The 23,571-nt window shown below is 40.8% G+C and overlaps 1 protein-coding gene and 1 long non-coding RNA gene across 2 annotated transcripts in view; one reads left to right on the top strand and one right to left on the bottom strand.

Annotated features, from left to right (window-relative positions):
• Positions 1–23,571, top strand: part of LOC129376823 (protein phosphatase 1 regulatory subunit 29-like) — a 194,038-nt gene that overhangs the window by 68,444 nt on the left and 102,023 nt on the right. The window contains exon 2 of the mRNA XM_055056421.1: positions 14,403–14,636. The gene's annotated coding sequence lies outside the window, so the exon portion shown is untranslated. The remainder of the gene's footprint in view (positions 1–14,402; positions 14,637–23,571) is intronic.
• Positions 9,062–23,571, bottom strand: part of LOC129376827 (uncharacterized) — a 61,891-nt gene continuing 47,381 nt past the window's right edge. The window contains exons 3-4 of the long non-coding RNA XR_008607838.1: positions 9,643–9,718; positions 9,062–9,365 (exon numbers count right to left, since the gene is read on the bottom strand). This is a non-coding gene — a long non-coding RNA (uncharacterized LOC129376827). The remainder of the gene's footprint in view (positions 9,366–9,642; positions 9,719–23,571) is intronic.

The following is a 23,571-nucleotide window of genomic DNA, read 5'->3' as shown; positions in this document are numbered from 1 at the left end:
TTTGTTTTTCAGATCTGTAGAGCTAAACACATAGTCTGGCAGGTGGCAATAAACAACAGCAGGATGTGGTTATGTGATTGTGTTAAAAAAATATATTTGGCAGGAATCTAGCCACTTATTATCACAGGTACCTCCAGGGAGAAACGGGTTTTTAAAAGTTGTCACTTCCTTTAGTGAAGTGTCTAATACATTCCAGCATGAAGGAATTACAATATCAGAATTATGTTTTTTGTTTATCTTGACAACCATGTCAGTTGTCACAGCAGTCAACAAAAACAACTTTCTGCATAATTTCAATGGCAAGTGAAACTGCAGCGGACAGTATAATGAAGTCGCCCTGTATCATCTCAGTGACTAAGTCAAATTAATACACATCAAACGCACAGTTGTGCCTTTGAAATGCTTATTTTGGTATTCCTCTCTCTGCCCTGTTTACAGCCCATCATGTTGACTGATTTTGACGTAATTGATGTGAGCTCATTTTCCACATGTCACCAATTATTAAGACCGGCTCCCAAAAAAGCATGCCAATTGGTTGATCAACTCCATTAAATGCAGGCCAGCTAGATAAATGATTAAACAGGTAGAAAATGGGCTTTGCACAGTCTGCAAACAAGAAGGCTTTAAAAAACAAAACAAAAATAAATAAATCACTCTCATGCAAATAAAGCGTTGTGAGTCTATAAGGATAAAAAGGATGAAAGTGATAAGATACAAGGTTGACCTTTTCCTGCTTATTGTATTGTCCGACAATAACAGATGAGGTCATAAAACTTGTTTTTGTTTGCGGAGTTGGTCATGTGTCCCACCTGTGCCGCACAGTGAGCGCCGCCATATGCTTTTTGACTCTGTTTAGATTTGTTTGCTGTTGTTTTTTTTCTTTCTCTGCAGTGTTTGTTTTGCGATCGCCCACCATTTTCCGTCCCCCACTGACACTTTGGCCTGTTGCTTGGGGTTCCGTGCCAACTCCCAACCCTGACAACCCTAATTAGAATGAGAAGTGTGCCATAGTGATTTATGAGATGAAAACAAAAAACAAGAGACACAAAAACTAATTTATCCATATTAGCCTTATTAATGAGGGAGCAAAGCAAATGCTGCGTAAAGATAGACCAAACCTTGATGGCCATTCGGTTCAATTTGTTGTAGTTTGCTCTCCCACTGTTGATATTGATAAACCATTTGCCTCATTCTTCTTTTATCCATGTTCTGCGAGTTTCATCTTTTTCAAAGCTGAGTGGTGGCAGGCGAAGAGAAAACAAAAAGGCCACATGTATTTGCCTTCCTCCAGCTGAAGAAAGTTTCTGGATGCAGAAAGTGTTTCTTTGCTAAACATTCACAAATAGTAACCTGGATGCCCACAACAGTAAATCCACCCAATGGTGATTTTTAAACTGCAGTGAATATTACTGAAGATTTTGGCAACTGAAGATTTCCAGTCAAGATTTCAGTTCAGCGTTTTTACAATAAACAACCGAAACAGAAAAGTAACTTAATCTGTATCGACTCACACAGAGAAATAAACAGTTAGAAGATTTTAATGAACAAATCTTTGGCGCTCGAACCGGCGGAAGACTAGTGAGCGTAGATCGCCGAGGGAAGATGATGAGTCCGGCGAAGCTCACTAGTCTTACCCCCCAGTCCGAATACTGGTGATGCAGCGGAGCCTTGGATGGAGGAGCGCGGAGTGCGCCTAGAGAATGGTCATCGGGCTGAAGGTGGAGATGGGGAGGAGGTGGGCGAAGCACAGCTGACAAGCAGGCAGATCCCCGGAGGCTAGACTTCTTGAATGGATCGGCTTGACATTGATTGGCTGGGATGCGCAGGGCGCCGATCCTGATTGGCCGCAGCGGGGGTGTGACGTGATTGAAGTGGATCAGCTGTGTTTGAGGATCAGCTGTGTTCTGTCTCCCAGCATGAATTTACGCCTTAGCTCCATTTCAATCTGTATCGACTCACACAGAGAAATAAGCAGTTAGAAGATTTTAATGAACAAATCTTTGGCACTCGAACCGGCGGAAGACTAGTGAGCGTAGATCGCCGAGGGAAGATGATGAGTCCGGCGAAGCTCACTAGTCTTACCCCCCAAAAGAGAGTCCGATGCTGCCTGCAGTCCGATGGACTTGTTATGCAAGCTCTGAAGCGGGGGCCTGCAGTCTGATAGACTTGTTAGGCGCGAACCGTGCTGCTGGACTTACAGACGTATATGAGGCCTGATGAGCACAATGTGCTATGTGGAGCGGAGATGGGACCGGTTGCTGCCAGGCTGAAGGCTGAGGATCCCTGGTCTGGCCTAAAAATTTTAATGTTAAAAATGGCCAAAAACAAACTTCATCACCAGTCATGCTGACTGCTCACCTGATGACATGGAGCGTTGAGCTTCGAGCACGGTTGTGAGATTGGGTCTGATTTAGGAAGTGAAGGCCGAAGATGACCAGCGGCCGAGCTGGAGGAGGGAAGCGATGGGGATACCTTGTGCTGAGGTGGACATAGCAGCGCCTCTTCTAAAAGAATGTCCTGAATAATGATTGGGGAAAAGGCCGCCTTCTTGTAAAATAAGACGGAGGTGGCGGATAAACCAATCAGCGGTCATGGGGAAGCCTTCGGGAGTTATAAACAGGGGTTTAGCTTCCTGATAGATTTGATGCCTTTTGCACATGAATTTGAGCGTGGCACGGAAGGGGCGAAATGGACCATCTATGCGTGTGATAGAAATTGTACAAGGACCTTTTATTTTGGAGTGCTTGATTAGGAGGTTGTAATGGTCAGGGAAAAACTTGATATCAGAGATTGATAAATCTTTTGAAGGGTTGAAGACTGTAGAAGCTGAGGTGAACTCGCCCGGCCTGAGGAAACCATAAAATCCTTGGAGAAAAGCGCATGAGAGGAGCGCTTTAACATAGGGGGAGAAAGTATTAGCTCGGAGCACTGTGATGAGCTTCCTGAGTAGAGGGAGAGTGATAGGTTTCCGACTGTTGGGATAAGTGGGGGAGTGCTTAGCGATTCCTTTGAGTAAAAGTTTCACAGTGGGGTTTGAAAAAAGACTGGGTACTGGGCTAGGTTGCAGAAGTTTAGCATGGAAATTAATTCCTGCGAGCAGACTACGGATGTAGGAGGGTTTGAATCTATGATGGTCGAAGCAGTGAGTGATGAAGGCAAGGACCGAGGTCACCGTGACGGGGTGCGGAGAAGAATTAAACGAGGTGCAGAACTTGGTGAAGGTTTGCCAAGCGAATGAATATAAGGCAAGTGTAGAAGGGGCGAGACCTGACTTGATATAATATAATTCAGTTCTTCGGTGAGGAACTGAAGCGAGTCAGCCGAGAGGCAAACATCATCATAAGAAAAAGAAACGCCATTCCAGTCCGAGAGCAACTTTGACCAGAACGCGAGGTCAGAGCGACAGCCGTCATCCAGAGTGACACGGTCTAAGAGCGATGGAACCGAGTTGGCTAAGTCGAGCAAGCGAGAGATGGAGGAACGACCCTGAGGAATAATCCTCATGGCAAAGTTAAGATGGCCCAGCAGGGAAAGGAGTTGACGTTTTGTGATCACGCTTTGTGATGTGAAGGAGCTGGAGATTTCGCGTATCCGGGACAACTTGTCGAGCGGAAGAGAGGAGACCATGGATACGGAATCGAGATTGATCCCTAGGAATTCGAGAGTAGTTGCTGGACCGATCGTTTTCTCATCTGAGAGGGGCATGCCCACACGGAGGAACAGCTGACGGAGTTTCAATAGAGACGGGCCTGGCGAGGGGGATGGGGGGTGAACGAGTAGAAAATCATCTAGCAGATGGATTACTGCGGGCAACCGGACTACATTGAGGAGAATCCAACACAACGCTTCGGACAGGTTGTTGAACAAGCTGGGACTGCTCCTGCACCCAAAGGTGAGTCTAACGGCAAAATAGAGAGAACTGTCCCACATAGCACCTAGCACAGGGGTGGGCACTTCTGGTTCTCGAGGGCCGGTCACTCTTAGACCGTGTCACTCTGGATGACGGCTGCAACTCTTGGTTGTCTCCCTGATCCAACACACCTGAATCCAATAGCTGAATCACCTCCTAAATGCAATCAAGTTCTCCAGAGTCCTGCTAATGACCTCATTATTTGACTCAGGTGTGTTGAAGTTGCAGGAGACCGGCCCTCGAGGACCTGGAGTGCCCACCCCTGACCTAGCAGATGCCAGTCGGAGGGGTGGACAGGCATGACTTTAAATGCATCGGTGATGTCTGCTTTAGGAGCCAAGCGCCGCACCCGGCTGTTTTAATGAGAGAAATGGCGTGATTGACTGAAGCATAACAGAGGGAGAAGGGTTCTTTAGGAATAAGGCTGTTAATACTGGGGGATGGACTACTGTGGGGGGCGGAAAGATCAAGAATGAGATGCTTTTTTCCTGAGTACTTGCGGGTGGCGACACCTAGCGGATTAAGGCGGAATGGGGAGAAAGGGGATGAACTGAACGGCCCGATCATATAACCCTTAGAGACTTTGCGTGAAAGTAAACGAGCTACGACATCTGGTTCACTGAGGGCTGACCGGAGGTTCCGACAAAGAGTGTGGAACGAGGATAGGACCAAACACCTATGTGAAAACCCTGCGTGAGTCCGGTGAGCAGAAAGTTCACGAAGGTGGGATCTGGGTGGGACTGAAGGAGAAGGGCCAGTTCTTGAGTAAGGATTGAGTAGAAAGACAACGGGAAATCAGGGTTTTAATTGACGGAGGATGCGACCGGGAGGCAGGCGTCGTGGGCAGGTGAATTTGGGATGAGCGTCTTTGCAATGGCTGCACACATGGAGGAAAATACAATTAGGAGAAACACAAATGCCTTCGTTGAAGTTGTTTCACACTGACTGGTTTTTGAATACCTCAATCTTTCGGCCCCTGCGGTCAAACATCGGGGTAGCTTGGCTGGTTATGGACAGAAGGGGAGGGGGGCGGGAGGAGCGAATGGAATTGTGGGACAAAGGGCGCTGTGGTGTCCAACAGTGGAGCATGTAAGACATACGGAAGCCTGGGTGAGCATGATCAAAAGTTCAGTATCTCGGACTGACCAATTGAGACAGATGCCAGACTGGGAGAGAGTAGTTGCAGCTTTAGCAGCGAATGCTGTGTGGTATTGGTAGAACAGAGACCTGCCGTATTTGAGGTGCAAATCAGCGATGAGGGAGAGATAACCGTCGAGCTCTACTCTGCGGTCTGGGTAAACGGAGCATATTACGTCGCGGTAAACACTGAAAGCTGCCAGAAACTCTCCGATGGAGAGATTTTTGGAGAGGCGAGGATCACTGGATTTGAGGACGGCTGAGAATTCTGCTGTGGAGGCAACGCTCCGGTCTACTTCGGGGGATGGGAGGATGATTGAGACGAGATTCACATATTGCCCCTGCAAAATCTTAGATCTGAGCTTAGGAGTGATTAGCGCGGATGTGGGAACGTAGGACCCGCCTGAAGCGCTTCCAGGACATGCGTTAGAGAGAGTGAAAGGCGCTTGTGACGGCTGGATGACAAGAGAGGTGCTGGCGGAGACTGAGGCTTGAGCCGGCTCGGACGGAGTGCGATCCTGGAGCTGGGCTGGCAGCGAGGCCACCGTTTGCTGGAGAAGGCTTACAGACGAAATGAGGAGCGAGGTGAGGTGCCGTGGATCTGAGGAAAGCGGGTCTTGATTTACAGTATCAAGTGAGGTGGCTGTGGATGCTGAGGGGGCCGGTGCTGCCGGAGGAGGAGGGGCAGAAAATCGGGCTTGGGAAGTAGAGGGGACCGGGGAGACTGGTTCCGAAGCCCGAGTAGCAGGGGGCCGCGCCCGGTGTCGTTTGGGAGGAGGGGGGGGAGCTTTCTGCGATCTCTTGCGGGGTTGTTCATGCGGGGGTTGTTGACGTGGAGGGGAGGGCGAGGAATCGTCATACTGCAGGAGTGAAGCAAGGAAGCCAGTTGGGAAGGTTCGAGTCCTGGGCCAGGAGAAATGCCACGGGAGGAGAGCGAGGCCGAGGGGGGAACAGGAGTGGATCGGGCGGCTAGCCCGGCGCTCCTGCGCGACGTGCCAGGGGCAGGGGGGGTCCCATAGATCGCCGGGAAAAAGGTTAGGAGAGGGAGGTAGAGCGTCTGAATCGTAATCTGACATGTTTGGAAGCAAATCAGCAGAACGTGAAGCACAGCTGACGAGCAGGCAGATCCCCGGAGGCTAGACTTTTTGAATGGACTGGCTTGACGTTGATTGGCTGGGACGCGCAGGGTGCCGATCCTGATTGGCCGCAGCAGGGGTGTGACGTGATTGAAGTGGATCAGCTGTGTTTGTAGATCAGCTGTGTTTGAGGATCAGTTGTGTTCTGGATTTTCACTCTCAGTCTGTATTTGAACTTCTCTCTTTTATTTACTTCAGCACAGCTCACAGTTTTTAACTTCTAAATCTGCTCCTTAGTTGCATCTTTTTGGGCCTGCCACTGAGGGTAGTAACACAACAATCTAATTATATTACTAACCATAAAGTCTTTATTATTTACTATAAATATTATTATAGTATAGCATTTCTCATTTTGTTGTGGAATTTTATGAAATTACAACTTTATCCTTGTCTTTAACTCTCTTATGGTATTAAGAGACCTGGTCATTTAGACACCATGAGTTTTTTACTCTGCGGTCTGATGGGGTCACAAAGACACCATGTGTGCTTTTACCAAGTCTAAAAATGCACATCACAGTGAATCATTTACACGTCTTGATTAAATGTTGGTAAAACTGGTTTATTTGTTGCTATTTTCAGTGTTATTTTTGTGCTATTTTTTTATGTAATTTTTACATATCCATCACTCATGCAATGCAGGGCATGTAGTAATATTACAATTATGTTGTCAGACAGAAAAGTCAGCAATGTGTCAAACCAGTTGAGCAGACAAAACCTAGTTTGTTTTTATTTTCAGGAAGAGAAGGTCTCTCTAAAGTTGAGTGAGAATTTAAAACCAAGCAGAAGGTGCTCACCATGTCATTGGTACATCAATTTTTAGACAATCGTTTTAAACCAAGCAGCTTACCTTCACGTCAAAACAATCTTTTTAAATCTTGTTTTTATCTGCACAATGCCGAATGTAATCAGCAGTGAATCACATTTTTAAATTCTGGATCGTGCCATCATTTGATAAATGTAAAGTGTTCTCTGCAAAGTACAAGGAATTGGAATAGAGGAATTTTTGTGGTAATTTGTTTTTCTTTGCTGAAGTGCCTTCACCTTTTTGAGATTTCTTTGGTGCTAGTGGCCTTTAGTCACCATGTTTCAGATGAGAGAGAGAGAAAGGATAAGAGATGCAGAAAAGGTCGCAGGGTTGGGAATCTAAACTCTGGACAGCTGTGTTGAGGGCTAACAAAGGACTAACGACCCTCACTATCCAGGCACAAGCTGAGGAAAAGGCAAAAGAAAAAACCCCATCAAGAAACAGGAGAGATGTGCAAGTTCTGAAGAAAAAGTATCCTATCTCATCTGTTATGTCAGAAACTCTTTCCATATTACCAAACAAGCTGAGAATAAAATCTCCATTTCTTTTTGTTGTTGTTGTTCCTTTTATCTCATCTTCCCACTACGTGTAGCTCTTGGTGAACATTAGATGTGCGTTGGCAGCTTTATATCCTTCTTCTTAAACCATTGAGTCATTTGTTTTATGCAAGTTTACCCAAATAGCTGCTCATCTCTCTTTGTTCACCTTCGCCGTCCTCCGCCGACTTAATGCATTATTTTTTTTGTTCTTCTCTCTCCCTCCTCCCAATCTGCTCATATTTTCTCGCAGTGTTGTCATGTTGTCCTTTTTCTACCTGCATCACTTTGATTCCTGTTTTCCAGTCTGTCAGTATCTTGTCTTTCATTTCTGCTTTACCAGAAATCCACAATTTGTTCTCTCTCCCGTCTTGAAGCGTGGTATGAGAGATATTGTTTGATGATAAAGGGCGGGTGTTGTGTATTTTCCAAGTAACTGTTACCTGCAGTTGTTATGAAAGTACAGTGTATGTCAAAAATGACTTGAAAGAAATTTGATCATTGCTGTATGTGATACATTGAAATTAGCCTCTGTCTCTTTAAGAAGCTCCTACTCTTGCTGACATTGATAATCCCTCCCCTTAAAGGCCCAGGGAAACAAGATGTTAGGTACGCTGAGTTTCCTAACAGAAAGTGCTTTAGTCAGAATTATTTTACAGAAAATTAGTCATTGATTTTGTTAAACAGTAATTATTTTTTATTGTAGTCATAGTAGAATCTACTCAATGTAAAGGCTTTAATTTAGTTTAATTTTTAAATGGGATTTTGTGCATACTATATTAGTAAATGATCAAGTATTCTGCCTATTTGTGGTGAAATTGTGGATTTCTGTCTAAAATATTCAAATATTTTAGATTTTTTTTCTAAAATATTTGAATATTTGGATTTTTACAGTTTTACAGTTTCTCACGGAGGGTGGAATTGTTTTTTTTTTTTTTTTACTTTTTAATGATCCACTATAGTTACTTTTTAAAAAAAAACAGTGTCATGTTACACAATGACACTGTGCAGATGAAAGGATGATTTGAATGAAAATGGAAATCTCAAATATCAATCTGGTGCTTCTTGATTTTCAGAAGGAGAATTTTTGTTTCCTCTAATCTTTTGGACCCTGCAGTTGAATTTCACCACTGAAAACCTTTTAACCCATTCACTAACATAGAAACCTTTTTAGGGTGGCAGTTAAGTGGTTAAAAACTAGTTTACAACTATTCATAGATTTAGAGAAAACAATCAAATCAATTTTATTTATTTGACAAACGGGCCGAACTGGTTTCGACCAGTCCGGTTCTGAGATGGTAAAACACCTCATAATTCCTCGAGTGTTAAAAAAAAAGAAATCCCCCCCATTAATACTCACAGATGCAATGTGTTCTGACTGTGTGGCAGCCATCCAAATGTCATCTGCTCACCCACTCATATTTAAAAAAAAAAAAAATGCAGACGGCTGAATCACCACAACACATTAAAGCTGCAGCATTAATTTTTATGTATTTTTTTTCACTCAGCCACTGACAATTTAGAAAAAGGGGAGGAGGTGAAGATGAAAAAGGAAAGAAGCGACAGACCAAATGGATTCCGCTCACAGCTGATGAGAAACATGCAGCCATCTCCTCAAACCCCAACACAATGTAAATCTTTTTTATGTTCTCTCTCCTTCAAAGCCCACACTCTCACGTTTTCTTCTTCTTACAGACCCTCTGTCTATTGACATGTGTGAGCACAGACTGTATGTTTGCATGGCAGCAGGCGTCTTCTTCTCCTGCAGCCTCGCTGTCTGCTGTAGTGGCGGCTGGCAGTCGACTGGAAAACCGGGTGACATTTTTTACTGTTGGCGAACTCTATGCAGAGGAAATGAAATCCTTTCTGGTCAGTTTTCATACTCGACACGGCAGTCAGCGTGGTTGGTGATGTTACAGGTCAGAGGCTCGCTGAACAGAAGCCAACTCAAATCAAATAGTTAAAGTACAGCGCTAAACAGTTTTATCTTTGACTTCTATTCATGTTTGACAAGTTCATAAGTAGCTCTGGTTAGCGTCACAGCACACACAGAAGAAAAGAACCTTATCATGTAAAATCGACATCATGTTATAATGTTTTTTCCTCATCAAAACATACCTGGAGTGTTGCTTTGATTCTTTCAAGCATTGTTTGAGAAATCCTTTAATCTCCTGTGGAAACCATCTGGCTGTACCTGAATAACACAAATAGCATTTTCCTAACAACTGAAGGTAACAGAAATACTTGATTATGCTATAAGATGGGTTTCACAAAAATGCAACAAATGTGATCTTATATTGTAATTGTATGAAGTAGTATTATTGATGAAATATAAAGGAAAATTGATAGGTAAAACAAAAAGTCCTCTTCCTCTGATTCATCTCACAATAAAGTGCAAGAAAAATATTCCTTGAATTAATTTAAATGTTTTATTGCTTTTGCAGTTTTTCTCTTTTCTTCCTGCATCTGCTAATCCAGCCGTCTGTGGTCCTGTACAGTAATGCACCGGGTTCCCTTCCTCTCTTTTTCCATTTCCCCAAAACAAAATAGCCTAAAGCTCACCAGTGGGCATTGCTGTGGATCAAAAGTTCATTTTGACACATTTGTTCTTGTCTGAATTCGAGCCAGACTCTTTTCTGTTTTTTTCTTCTCTCCCTTCCTCAGTCAGAGATAAGAGGGAAAAGAAAGGGATTGTGTCAATGCGCTTCTAAATCCCATTTATAGCTATTTCAGTATACACAGCAAAAAAAAAAAAAAAAAAATCCATAACAAGTTGAATATGTCAACGCTAACATTAAATTCACGACAAAATTTACAACAGGTATTGGTAACAACTCAACTCACTGAAGTCAAAAGAAGTTAGTCTATTATTTAGACAGTACATTGAATGATTATACAACTGAATACACTTTCTGAAATGTAATTAATGCATTTCACAGATTTTAGTTTGACCCATTTGTCCACAAAACGGCTTTGAATTGGAGTTTCTGAGGACTTTCTTTATGAACTTTGATCCTCAGTTCATACAAGAACTGATCTGGATGCACCTCTGGTGACTGACTGATCAACTCCAGCAGCTCTATTTCATTTTCTGAAACCAGCTGAAAGTTTCTTTCTCTGTGTGTTTGATCACTTTACTGTCTTGCTGGACATATCCAGGCATGTTTTATTTATTATTTCACTTTAGAGTTTCATTATGAATGATTTGATCAAACCCTTTCTACTTTTTTCTCCTTTAACTGAATTTCCACATGCTTTTTCTTCTTCAGTGGAGTTTTGAATTTGAACACTATTCCAATTGAGTGTATTTCTCTTCAACTGCGTTTCCATTATAAATGTGTGCAACACTTTGCAATGGAAAGTCTTCCGCTAATGTCAAAAACACACAATTTTGCAATTGCTGTATTTCGGCGAGGAAGTCTGTTGACACAGTAAGTTGCTGAAAACTGTCCGACCAACTACTTCCTGTCATCTTCTTCCGGTTGTTGATTGCGTGACTTGTGTGATGCAAAAAAAAAAAGTTTCTGTTGCAGTTCTGTGAAATACACAAATTTTGATATGGCCAGACTGTCACCTCATCCCAGCACCATTAGGCGGATTTGTTTTCAAAATGTCAAATTGCGCAGTTATATGGTCAGTAGAAATGCAATTATTTTTGTAATGGGAGTAAGTTTTTATGCTAATTCCAGGTCTTAGGTCTTGGAAAGCTCTTCTGATAATTTTACTATTTTTAACTCATTTATCACAAGTTTTGCAAGGAACAGATGCTCTTTACTGATTTACGGTGAATTAATGTTGGTTTTTTTTATTCTGCATTGTGGTTCCGATGCTGTTCATTGACATCAGTAGGTTCTGAAAAACAAGTTCACAAAGTTTATGAACTTTTTTTTTATTTTTATCTTTCACCATATGCTTCTCTTCTCACCGCCTTCCACTTTATTACACATAACCTAGTTGACAGACAGTTTGTTTATTCTTTGTGTGAATTACTTGTGTTAACATTTGGTGTGAATTTCATGTCAATAGCTCAATTACAAACACATTTGCTGGGGACAAACATTGACCTGTCTGATGCTTATTTCCACAGCTGTATTTAGTGTGAATAATGACCAGGTGTCATTGTGAGCTCTATAAACACATTTTTCTTTCACTTTCTTTTTTTGGTTTCCAATAAATGTCCAAACTGCCACCCTCCTCCTTCTGCTCTTCTTCTAGCATTTTTATTTATCCCTCTATGTATGGGGGGATTTTTCAAGAGCACACATTTTCAGTTTAAAAGCAGGATTTCATGTTTTTCTCAAAATCTTTAATACTTTTGCTTACAGAAAACAAACACACCCAGTATCACACTTTTATTCCATTGGCTAAGAGGTTACCAAGCAACGGTGCATTTTGGTTCTAAAAGCAAGCAGAAAATGTTTCGTAAGCGAGCAGAGAGTTTTTGCAAGTGGAGACAAGTTCTGAGCGCGAGGAGAAAGGCTTGAGAACAAACATTCTAAGTTTTGGGAAGAAGGATGTGAAGTCCTGCTTTCAAAGTGAAAATGTAAGCACAAAAGTTAAAAGTTTTAAGAACAAAAGACATGAAATCCTGCTTTCAGAGTGAAAATGCATGCTCTCAAAGTATGACAGAAAAATCCCCCCACATCTACGCCTTCTCCACATGTTCTCTGGTCCGCTATCCTGTTGACATTACAGTCAGCCACGTTCCTTAACATTCAATCTAATTTGCTTTTCTCCTTTATTTTCTGTCTTCCTCATGTGACTCCCTCCGTATCTTCTAACCTTTGCTTAACGCCAAAGGCCTCGCAGGGTGATGGAGATAAAAATACTCATCTTGGTTCCTTCTATTTAATATCTCGCCAGCACTTGCACCAGCTCCATCCTCTATAACTCACAAGTTACGAAAGCCGACGGTGACCTGCATTAATGCGCTGTGACATTTAAGTTGCCCGAGCGCATTTCACTCTAGTTTCCCATGCATCCTGGCATGTTCTTGTATTATGTTGACTGTTGGTCGACTCATCCCTTTACACTTAACCACACGCGGTTGATATTTTTGATTTAAGAACCGCTTAATGAAGAGTTTCTGTTGTTTATTCTTTTGATACGCGACGCAATGTACCGAATGAATCAAGTTTTTCTTTGCTGCGTTCGGAGCTACAGAAGTGTCAGGATAATATTATCATTATGTTGATTTTAATAGCTTTAATGCACTTGAATTGCAGTTCACAACTGTTCATAACAATGAAATGCAAGTATTGGATAGAGGCTAAATATTGGCAGATGCCCGAGACTGGCTCACTTCTGTTGATTACTGTACAATCCCAGGCTGGGTTGGAAAAATCATTTTCCTTTTTCTTTTAAAGCTGTCGAGTCGAGAAAGCCTTCGGATGTTTGTTCCAAGATTACATCTTTTAAGAAAGTTACGTTTTCACAAAAATGCAGAAAATAATTTGTCGTATTAACTGTAGAACAGTCTAAAATAGTTACATGAAAACATTTTGTTTGACAGATTTACTTTCATATCCAGTTCAGATTGTGTCGTAATGTTCCGAGTCCAAATTAGCCTCCTGAAAAACCTTTTTACCTCCATCAAACTCGGCTGAATTCAGCCTGTTTGTGGTTCTACTCGCTCTACGCAATCAGAAAATGGTCAACCAAAGGCAGGTTTTAAAAGTTTCCATTTAGTTCCATGTAAGTTTCCATTTACGTGAAATTGATTTGGAACATTTTTTAATTACAGTCAGGTGCTGCAAATCAATTTAAGGGCTGCAGATGGCTTCACTTTAGACACCACGGAGTTAGAGAGCGTCTCTGGCAGCAGGAACGTTTCAGTCGTTACCTCAACACTTGTATGAATGTAAGAATTGTATAAATCTGGGGTAAAAGATCATATATCAAGAGTAACAATATATGGTGCTAACTTTGTCATAATAATTAAATACTAACATTTATGCTGTATTTAAATTCTGTTGAATAATGCTAATGATTTTTATCTGCTCAGATTGCTCAGTCTGGTGTTTGTTTTCAAGAGTCATATAAAACGCTCCTTTTATCATTAACATTACAAATTTTTTATTTATTTATTTTTTTGCAGCATTTGTTAGCAAACAAGTTGCTACAAGCTGTGAATATTTTCCATGATTGTGCAAAACTCTTCCCTCCATCCTTATAATGTATGAGCTGTTTTTTTTTCTTCTTCCAGTTTGAATGTCAAATCTAAGCAAATGAGTGAATAAATAATAAATGACCTCACTCGTCAACAATCATGAACTGTTCCTGCTGTGAACTATTCTCAAAGCCCAGGCTGGTCCACACCGTCTTCCTGGCACCACGCGGAGACATTCACTGCACACTTAATGAGACAAATTTCAGTTTTGAACTGGAATGGAAATAAGCCACAAACAGGGCCGGCTGACATGGACTGAGAATGTTATGATATTTAGTAGTGCTGCCACGTCAACGATAAAATCATAACAAATATGCTTTTTTAAAGGACACCAGTCACAAGTGTGATCTGTGTCCCTGAGCTGCACACAGTCACTGCATTTAATCATGTGTTCAGATGTATTGATATTCGTTGACACTGTCATGGAACAAAAAGTGAAGGAAATGATAAAACTAACAAGCATGACAATAGAAACTGTTTTGGGTTTTTTAAAACGTAGTTAATTGAAATGTATCGCTAAATCAGACAGACTTATCACGATAAATGATAAACAATACAATAAATAATTAATCAATACTCCCTGTTACACTTGGTTTTCCTTTTGAGTTTCTTTTCTGTAACTATGCAAAATAAATAAATAAAACAAAATAACAAAAAAAAAAAAACCTACTTACATTTTCTTTTCTCTCTTTTCTCTTGTTTTTTCCAGGGGTTAGTGTTGCTGCCGAAGCTCCTTGGACACCGGAACCGGATCAAATTGGACACGGGCCTCTAGATATAATTACACTTTTTGTGAGGGGTAAAATATTACCCAGCATTCAAAGTCTGAAAGAGTTTCACTTCACCAAAGAAGTTAGAAGACTGTAACCAGGAGGCGGTGTTCTCGAGCGGACAGGACGCCTCCACCTCTGCACGTTTTAAATTAACTCCAGCTCAAGTGAAGGTGAGTTCCTCCGTTTGTACATTTAGTTCTAATATGAGAATCTGTCATTTCAACCAGCGGGGAGACATGGAGTCTGTTGCACGGTCTTGTTCTAGACGGAGCTTGACGGGTCACCATGTTTCTGGTGAAGGATCCTGCACTAAAGTCTTTTTTTATTTCAAGCAAGAACAACTGACAGCATTCAGCGGCGCTACACCGTGAAATAGAACACAATAAGCCCAACACTCGTTTTGCGTCTCTTGGGGGCTCTGACCAATCCTGGCCCAACTTGTGCAGCTGATGAAGCAAGGCGACTGTTGCCAGTGATGCCTTAAAGAAGAAAATGTTCTGCAGGAGCTTTTCTGTCTGCTCTATGGATCTGTGTGTTCAGCCTCATGTCATGGTGAAGTTTGAAAACATTGCAGTGGAAGATGATGAAATCTGTTGTCATCTAGGAAAGAAATGTATTTATGAGCAGTTTATGAGCTATACCTGTTTGGTTTCAGCAGAACAACGTCTTTGTCCTCTAATCTCTGGTTTTGTGAGACGCACTGATACACTTTTAATGGATGATTCAATCTGGCTTTGTTTGAGTCTGTTGGCTATTTTTGATACTAAGGAGAAATGTGAAAACATGTTTAAATACAGTGACTGAGTTCAGGTTAAATCACGCTTCTTTAACTAAGTGGCATCCAAAAAGAAGAATATTTCAAACAGGAACGTTTTCCAAGGACCATGTTTGTGTTTGTGGCGTCGTGAATGTCGTGCCCACTTTTCTAAAAAAAAAAAAAAGTACTAAGTAGTTTTTTATTGTTAACAAAATAATACCACAAAGCTAAGTTCTACGTCCGTGTTGCTTTTTCTGGGATGTATTCCTGAAATTCAGTTCATTAGCAGATTAAAAAATGATAAAATTTAGTGATGAAAGTCAAATTTCAGTGATGAAAGTCTGTTTGCTTTCATTACTGAAATACAAACAGACTATCCATTTAACCAATGACACAAGTAATTATATTCTTGTGCCTTTTGGCTTTCTGCAGTTTTCCTAAATCATTGTTTTAGAAGGTGTGTGTGTGAGCTGTGTGTATTGGGTAGACATTTGCGTCCATCAACAGTTGCTAACGACGGCAATTTATCATTTATATCCTACCTGCTGCTTCAGTTAAGTCACATCTAAAATAAAATAATGTTCTGCCCCTCGATGGCTGGCTTTTGGTAAACATGTCTGGTCTGTGAATACCCCAGGATGCAAAGCTAAACTGTTTCATCATATCTTCATCCATATTCTCCCTCTCCATTCTGCCAGTTCGTAGTGCCAGGTTCTCCTATAGCTTCTCAAACACAGCAGAAAGCTGTGAGACGATGCCAAGTCCTCCCCATGCAGGCCTCGCATGCGCATGTATGAAATTACTCGTCCCAGGCCATACTCCGTCAAAGACTCGTTACCTGGGAGTTTCCCCTCCTTGAATCCCTTCTGATGAGACCGAGTCGAACCACAGGCCGTCTTAGTTCAGTCGCCGGGCAATCAGCCGTGGCGTCAGGGGAACTCTACCGCAATGTGGAACTCCGGCCGCGCGCCAGCAGTAATGTACTGAGGAAGAGCCATGTGCATTAGCCATGCTAATCTCATTAGCAGAGGGGCCATGATTTAATCCTGTAAAGAATCTTGCCACTGCTGCCAGGAAAGACGAGGGGCTTGTATATTATTAAAGGGTTGACACTGTTATAGAGGGAGAGGGAAAGGAGGGGCGGGGTTGGGGGGTGGGGGGCAAAAAAGAAAGAAAAACATGATGAGAAAAAATCAGAGTGGAAGATCGAGCAACTGTGGATGTGGATGCACAGGTAGAAAAGCATCAGGGAGATGGAGGAGTTGGTTTTAGTGTGAAGAAAATCACTGTTTAAATGCCAGGAATGAAAAGTCTGTGGATGGATTACAACCGCTAATAGAGAATAGACTAGTTGATCTTAGAGACTTTGACTAGGTAACACGAGGTAGTGTTAGCTAGTTGGTTAGATAACCATCTAGTTATCTAACTAAGGATAAGAGGACACAATTTATGAATCTGCTTTAAGGTTTTAGCAAAGGCGCAAAAAGCAGCATTAGTATCAGACGGCCGTAGCGACTACCTAGTGCTTCATCTGACTGTAAGTGATGGTAAAAATAAACAACAGGTCACAATCACTACAGCCTTTCTCTGTGAGCATTCATACAAGAGCTTTTCTTTTTAGCACATGGCTCCCTTGTACAGAGCTTTGGCCCCACAAACTCAAAGTGAACCTTCTCTCCTCATCGGCATTTCATCCACATCTCTGGTCTTCTTGGGTTTTTTTCTACCCTTGCACCAGCTTTAATTTTACTGTCCTTTGTTGCCTTCACTCCTGCAGAGGAGAAGTTCCATCCTATTTGACGCAGATTTAGTCGTTTGTAACCCACAAGGTTTCAGATGATCCAATTATAATCGTTGCTCATAGCGTGTCATTTATTGGTGCGTAAACAACAAATTCCCTTGTTTAGGGGATTCGGTGTTAGTTTGCTTGGTGTTTTCAGTGTTTGTGGATCTCTGACACATGAACATCAACAGCCATTTTTTGTTTTGCAAATTTTAAAATCTCAAACCGTGACGAATTTGATCAATTTCTGAACATTTCTTTGACTCTTTTCTCTTGTTAAAAATCTCTACCTTTGTATTTTTATGTATTTATTTTTACAGCAGGATATTCCCATATCCCTCCATGATCACTTCTCCTCGCCCCTTCCTCTCCTGGAGCATGTCCATTTGTACCTTTATTTGGCTTATCGATGTTGTCGGGGGCAACACTCAAAATTGCTTTCATGCCAGAATCATGACACGGCAGCCAGTAAAATAGTCCCAGTCGGCTGGAGCCGCAGCACTAAACAAGCCTCAGTCTAATCTCTTTAATGCCTCCTCGTGTCACAAAGCGAATATTTACTCACAGTTTGTTTCTTCCACAGTCAGCGCAGCAATTTTTTTTCTTTTAATTGAACTTATTTGACACATATTTTTTCCAGCGTCTAGGATTCTCCCTCCCTCCATCATTCCCCTTTTCTTCACCTGCATCTTGTCTTTATCCCCGTTTTCAAAGGCATTTCAATTTATTTAAATGTTTCATCTGAAGTTGTTTTTTGCTTAGTTTTAAAGTTGGGATCACTTGATTTGTAATTTGTTTTGGAGCCCTGTCTGCTTGACTTGACTTTAAAATATATCTATATATATTTTGTGATAGTCCAAAATTTGTGATAACAATAAGTAAATTATACTTATATATGCATGTAGATTTTAGTCATGAGGCACTTTTACCTTTATGAAAATCAAAAAGGGCTTCAGACAAAAGTGAAACATTAAACATGATTTAAATCAAACAGATGATTAAAAACAAACTCACTGTTAAAACTTCTGAATTTACTTTCTCCTTTACATTTTTATGTCTGTAATATTTATTTTAGGTTTTTTTGAACATTTTTTTATTACAGGCTTGATCCTGTCACTCTGCATTATTTTTTTGCTCTTTCTATTTTGCCATTTTTACTTAAACCACAGCTTCTACGGTTAGTATTTCATTTTAAAAGGCATTGAAATGTTCTCTTTTTTCTCTTCTGACCTGATACTTGTGTTTCCTATAATTTACCATTTTCACTCTGATGGTTAGTGATTCATTCACTCATTCAGCCACATATCAGCATAATGACTCGAAGAGTGCTCTGATTTCCTCTTTTCCTTTTCCTTTATTCCAGCCTGATTGATCAAATAACATCTTCCCTCACATCAGGTCGTCATCACTGAACATATTCTTGTGCTCTGCACTCACTTTCCTGTCCTGTTCTGTGGACTAAATGTCTTATACTCAGTTTCACTCACATTCTCGTCGCAAATTGGAAAATTGATCAGAGTTAATGTGCAATGTTGTGTTGCACTCTATAATGCAAGAATTTGCTTCCTAAGTTACTTATGGCAGGACATTTTGACTTAAAATAGTTAAAATAATAATCTGTAATTGTTGTCTGCAGCTTATTTTGCTTTTGAAGATCCACCCCAGTGCAACACAGTCAGTGTCTAGAAGACGGAAAGCAGAAAGAACAGAAGCGGCCCGGAGAGGACTCGGGTTTGAAAGAGGAGAGGTCCAGAGAGGGACGCGGCCAAGCGTCCAAAAACGAGTATTTTTCTTTAACGGCGTGTTTGCGGTTACAAATGTCAACTGAGGACAATGAAACGAGCAACGGCTTTGAGCGCAAACCTCAATGACATCAGTACACATTGAAGCAGCCCTTACTTTCACTAAACTGCAAATGTGTTAGAAAAATGCACTGAAATACAGAAAAACATCTCACTATTGAAGACTTGACATGTAAGATTATAACATAATTTTATCCATCAATCGCCTGTCTGAGACATAAAACTACTCCAGACACACATAAACAGGGAATATTTTGTATATTCCAGTCACATAATGTCATTTTATAGCACAATCAAGAATGTTAACTTCAGGTGTTATCAAAATGCTGTATATATCAAACATACCTAAAATGAAAATGAAAATTAGTATGGGCAAGCATCTGGGCACCACTGGAGATTAGGTACATGTTTTGATTTCTCAAACATGTACAAAAGTATTAAAGCAAAAATCCAAGTATGTTTTTGATGAGGGAATGACATAATTATACGAGACAAAGCTCAAAAGTCGATTTTACAAATTAGCCCTCCTTTAAAACATGAAAACATAGCTGTCCCTACTGATACAACCGCAACAAATCAGATCAATCCAACTTATGATTGGCTGTAATACGAACAGCGCTGCACAGTCTGAAACTGTCTTTTGTTCAGATATTTACTAAAATTATAGATGAGCGCAGGGAATTATTTTTGTTCAACAAGTCATACCCATTGTTTTTTTTAACATCAATGACAAAAATCACACGCTGATTTTCACTGACCATGACGCGCCCGCCGCTCTTTGTTCAAACCCGCAGACATCGCTCAATTTATTTTTTAAGCTGTGAAAAAAAAGAAAGGCACGAGACAATATTCTTACCATTCAGTGATTTTTATGTCTGTAAAAGCGTGGCCGCGTGCGTTTTAACTGGAGTTACAAACCAGAAAAGAAAAGAAAAACTTGACCATTATCGTTATTTCTAAGTTATCTTGGATTTCGTCTATGATGAATAGTTCTCTCTTTTCAGTTCCTTTTCACTCTTGATTTCTGGCTCTAGGCTCTCATGTCACAGATTTGTTTTCACCAACAATAAAAGCGTTTATGCTCTGCTGAATTCCCCCGGGGGAAACGTCTGAGGGCTGCTTATGAACTTGTTTACGCGCTTTAGCAGCACTTCAGGCTAAACTGTTGCATCTGCAACACGTCGGATCAGTTACGTCTCGACAGCAAAGTTGTTTAAATGAACCAGACGGTTTGACAGAAGGACGGGACTGTACCAAAACCACTAGCGCAAATATTGTAAACGTTCCTTGCAAATATTTCTAAATTAGCACCCAAAAAAAGAAAGAAGAAGAGAAAAAAAAACAATCCAAATCCTGGAGGGTCAACTACTTATTCATATTTTAACAGTTTAATGAGTTTTATCAATACATTCTGGCACAACTGGCCCTTTAAGAACATTCAGATGTTTGATGAACCTGAGTTTGACATCCCTGATATAAATAATATAAGTAGCTATCACTCAAATGGATTACCAGAGATTTAACCTCATTGCTAATAATCATGCTATTCATTTTGAGATGCACTAAACTCAAAACGACGTCAAATGACCTGCAATTCCATATTTACCATTAAAATATGACTTTTCGCTGTTCTTTTGTGGAATGAACAGCATTTTGAACAAAACTTCACTGGTTCATTTTGGGGTCTGCAGCCTCCTTGTTGCTGATTTCTCCAAGAAACTAAATATCCGCATGGCTGAGGCCAACTTTTGTAGGGGGGTGGAAAAAACTTGACAAAAAAAAAAAAAAAAAAAGAGAGATGAAAGGGTAAACATTTCCGAAGTTTCCCGGATAGAGGCAGGGAGAGGGGGATGAGGGACGGAGAGGTATCCAGTAAATTGGTAAGGAAGATCAGCCAACCAGATCTAATATGGTGTTTGAGTCTGGAGGCTCACCCGGCACAGCCTATCTCATCTGAACACTGGATCACTGTGGTGTGTGCGCGTGTGGATGTGGCCGCGCGTGGACAAGCTGTCAGACCCACACAGCACACAGAAACGGCAGCACAAAAGTAATTCATTTGGGACCTTTATACACTTCCCGTCTCCCTCTGTGTTTTTTTTTAACCCAAACAATCAACGAAAAGATTCAGTTCTTCGTGCAATCTGAATTTACATCTGATGTCAATGTGGTTGATAAAGAGAAAAAAAAATCTGACTGAATGACGCAGCAAGCAGTATGCGATTCATGTGAGCTGTTATTTGATTTATTTTCAGCTTTTTCTGGCGCTAGTGGAGCTTATTGGCAGATTGGTTAGAAATTTGGAAGAGAATGAAGGGGGGAAGACGTGCAGGACATGTTTAACATTTTCAGTTGTATGCATGTGGTTAGCCAAATATTATTGTGTGAACTTGTGCCAATAGAGGGCTTAAAAGAAACTAAGGTGAAAAAATAACTCAAGTGGGTCTCGTATGTAGATAGCAGACAGGGGTAAAGAATCCAAAAGTCACACTTAAGTAAGAGTAGCTCTACTTCAACATGTTTGTACTCAAGTAAAGGGGAATTCACACCAAACGTGTTACACGCCTCATGAACGCACCATAAGTAAGACTAAAACAGGATTTGATACTCAAGTTCTCAGTAACTGATCAAACTTTTAATGGTTTGATAGTTAAAAATTACATAATCAGATGGACCAAAAAATATGATGTCACTTGGAAATTTTGATATTTTACCGACCACAATGACGATAATTCATTTACTGAAGAAAAATCAGGCATAAGAAAAATGTTTCCAAATCAGTTTTATTCAATAAAAGAACGTCCGAAACTTTAACAAAAACTGCGGGTTTTGTCTGAATCTGGTAAATTTTTGGTTAAAACATGTTTATCGTTCATTCAGTAAAAAGTAAAAAGTACAGAGTAGTAAAAATACTCCCAAATGTAATTCTTTTTCAAAATGTTACTGGAGTATATGTAACTATTTACAACCCAACTCCTGTAGTTGGCATCTTGTGTATCCTGCTGGATATGGTGACGTTGTTTCCAGAGAGTCAAGTGGAAGCAATTTTAAAGTTTTCCTAACAGTTCAGAGGAACAATACTTTCCAAACCTTTACATCGTCTTTCCAATATCTGTTTATTTGCACTGAAGTTTTGAAAACGCGTCTTCCTCTATTAACAGTTCTTTTTCTTAGGAGTTAAATAGTCAAATCAAACTAATCTCATCTCATCCAAATTCAACACTCGGCACCTCCTCACAGTGACTACTCATTGATTTACTCAATCAATTACTTGCATTAGGTCTGATTGGGACGGAACAGCTCATCCATCTGGATCGTTGACAAAAATGTTTCATTGCCTGTTCGAAATATAGATAAATCAATATCAATACCCAATAGGTCAGAGGAAATAAAACAGCTTTGAACAATCAAGGATAATTAAAGCAGATTGGAAGTTTGTGTATTTTGCCAATAACCCTAATTTATAAGAGCGGTTGAATAATTTCAGCGCTGACTGTGCTTGGATAAGTTGCTGAGTTTATTTTTAAGTTGGGTTTATGTCGGATTCATGCTGATTCATATGAAGGGGGGAGGAGGAAGGGTGTGAAATCCTGATTCTCAGCACAGAAACAGAAACTGAAAACACACCTTAACCTGAAAAAAAGAAAAGAAAATGGGTATAGAGTTTGCGAGAGAGTTACTGCAAATCCACGGGATTAACGCAAACCAGGCTCGTCCAAAGAGAACAGCTACAAATATAATTCAGATACAGCAGCAATCACAGGAAAACAGGCTTCCTTAAATTATACATCACCAACTTTTAATGGATGTCCAATATCTCTCCCCATTTTCGTTCCCTCTTTCTTGCTCCTTTCTGTTAGATTTCATCAGCTGGCCTTTGCTGGTTCTGGTCTCTTGCTTTCAGATTACACTACTCCCCAAAGGCCCAGCCTTGCTTTATCATCCTCTGTGTTTATCGTCTACTCTTGTCTGTTTTCTGCCCTCATGGGGGCCAAAGTCTTTGTCCTTTTATCTCCGTCTCCCGTCTTCTCCTCTATTTTTGTGTGTGTGTGTGTTTCTTCCCAACTCCGACACCCACTCAAAAATTGTACGATTTTGGGGGTTGATGTGTAGCGAGACGCGGAGCATTGACAGATTTCAGGGCTCGGTGCAGTAGGGTACTCTAATTACCACAGAGCATGCTGCTAACTAGACCCAAAAAACAAAAAGAAACCCCAACTCTATTGCCTTTCAAAGTATCTTCTTTCATTGCTGATGCTGTGTTATTCACTGCTGCCAGGTAAGCGATTATTTTAGTAATTGATTATTGTGACGATTAATCGATTAAAAGATCTTATTAAAAGATTAAAGAGATTGTTGTTTAACCAACCTGACTTATGAGAGAAAACAGAGTAAGAAACCAAATTCTGACTGTTTCCTTAGCAGAGTCTGTGTTCATCAACTTCATCAGTAATTTTCCTTTTTTTATATATATTTATATACGTCTGCTTTAGAAATCTATTTCTGCCACTTGTGAAAAAAGCTTAAACAGACCGGATGCCTCAGGAATCTTTTGGATTTATAACTTTCTGATGGACCTGAGCTTTCAGAGAGTGGGGATGCAAAGTTTCGTACTCTTGACAACAGTTTTTCTTCCACCTCTAGAAGCTTAATTTTCTCCTTTGTCTCAGCAAAAAATATTAGGAAGCGTCCGCCATGTCAGACGACTGAACGTGTGGGGACAATACACTATTTCTGGTGTTCAGCAAGTCAAATGCTGATAC

This window comes from Poeciliopsis prolifica, unplaced genomic scaffold (assembly GCF_027474105.1).
Source record: "Poeciliopsis prolifica strain line A6 unplaced genomic scaffold, Auburn_PproV2 SCAFFOLD045, whole genome shotgun sequence".
Classification (NCBI taxonomy): domain Eukaryota; kingdom Metazoa; phylum Chordata; class Actinopteri; order Cyprinodontiformes; family Poeciliidae; genus Poeciliopsis; species Poeciliopsis prolifica.
Note: the sequence above shows the minus strand (reverse complement) of the source record. Positions and strands in the feature narration are given on the sequence as shown.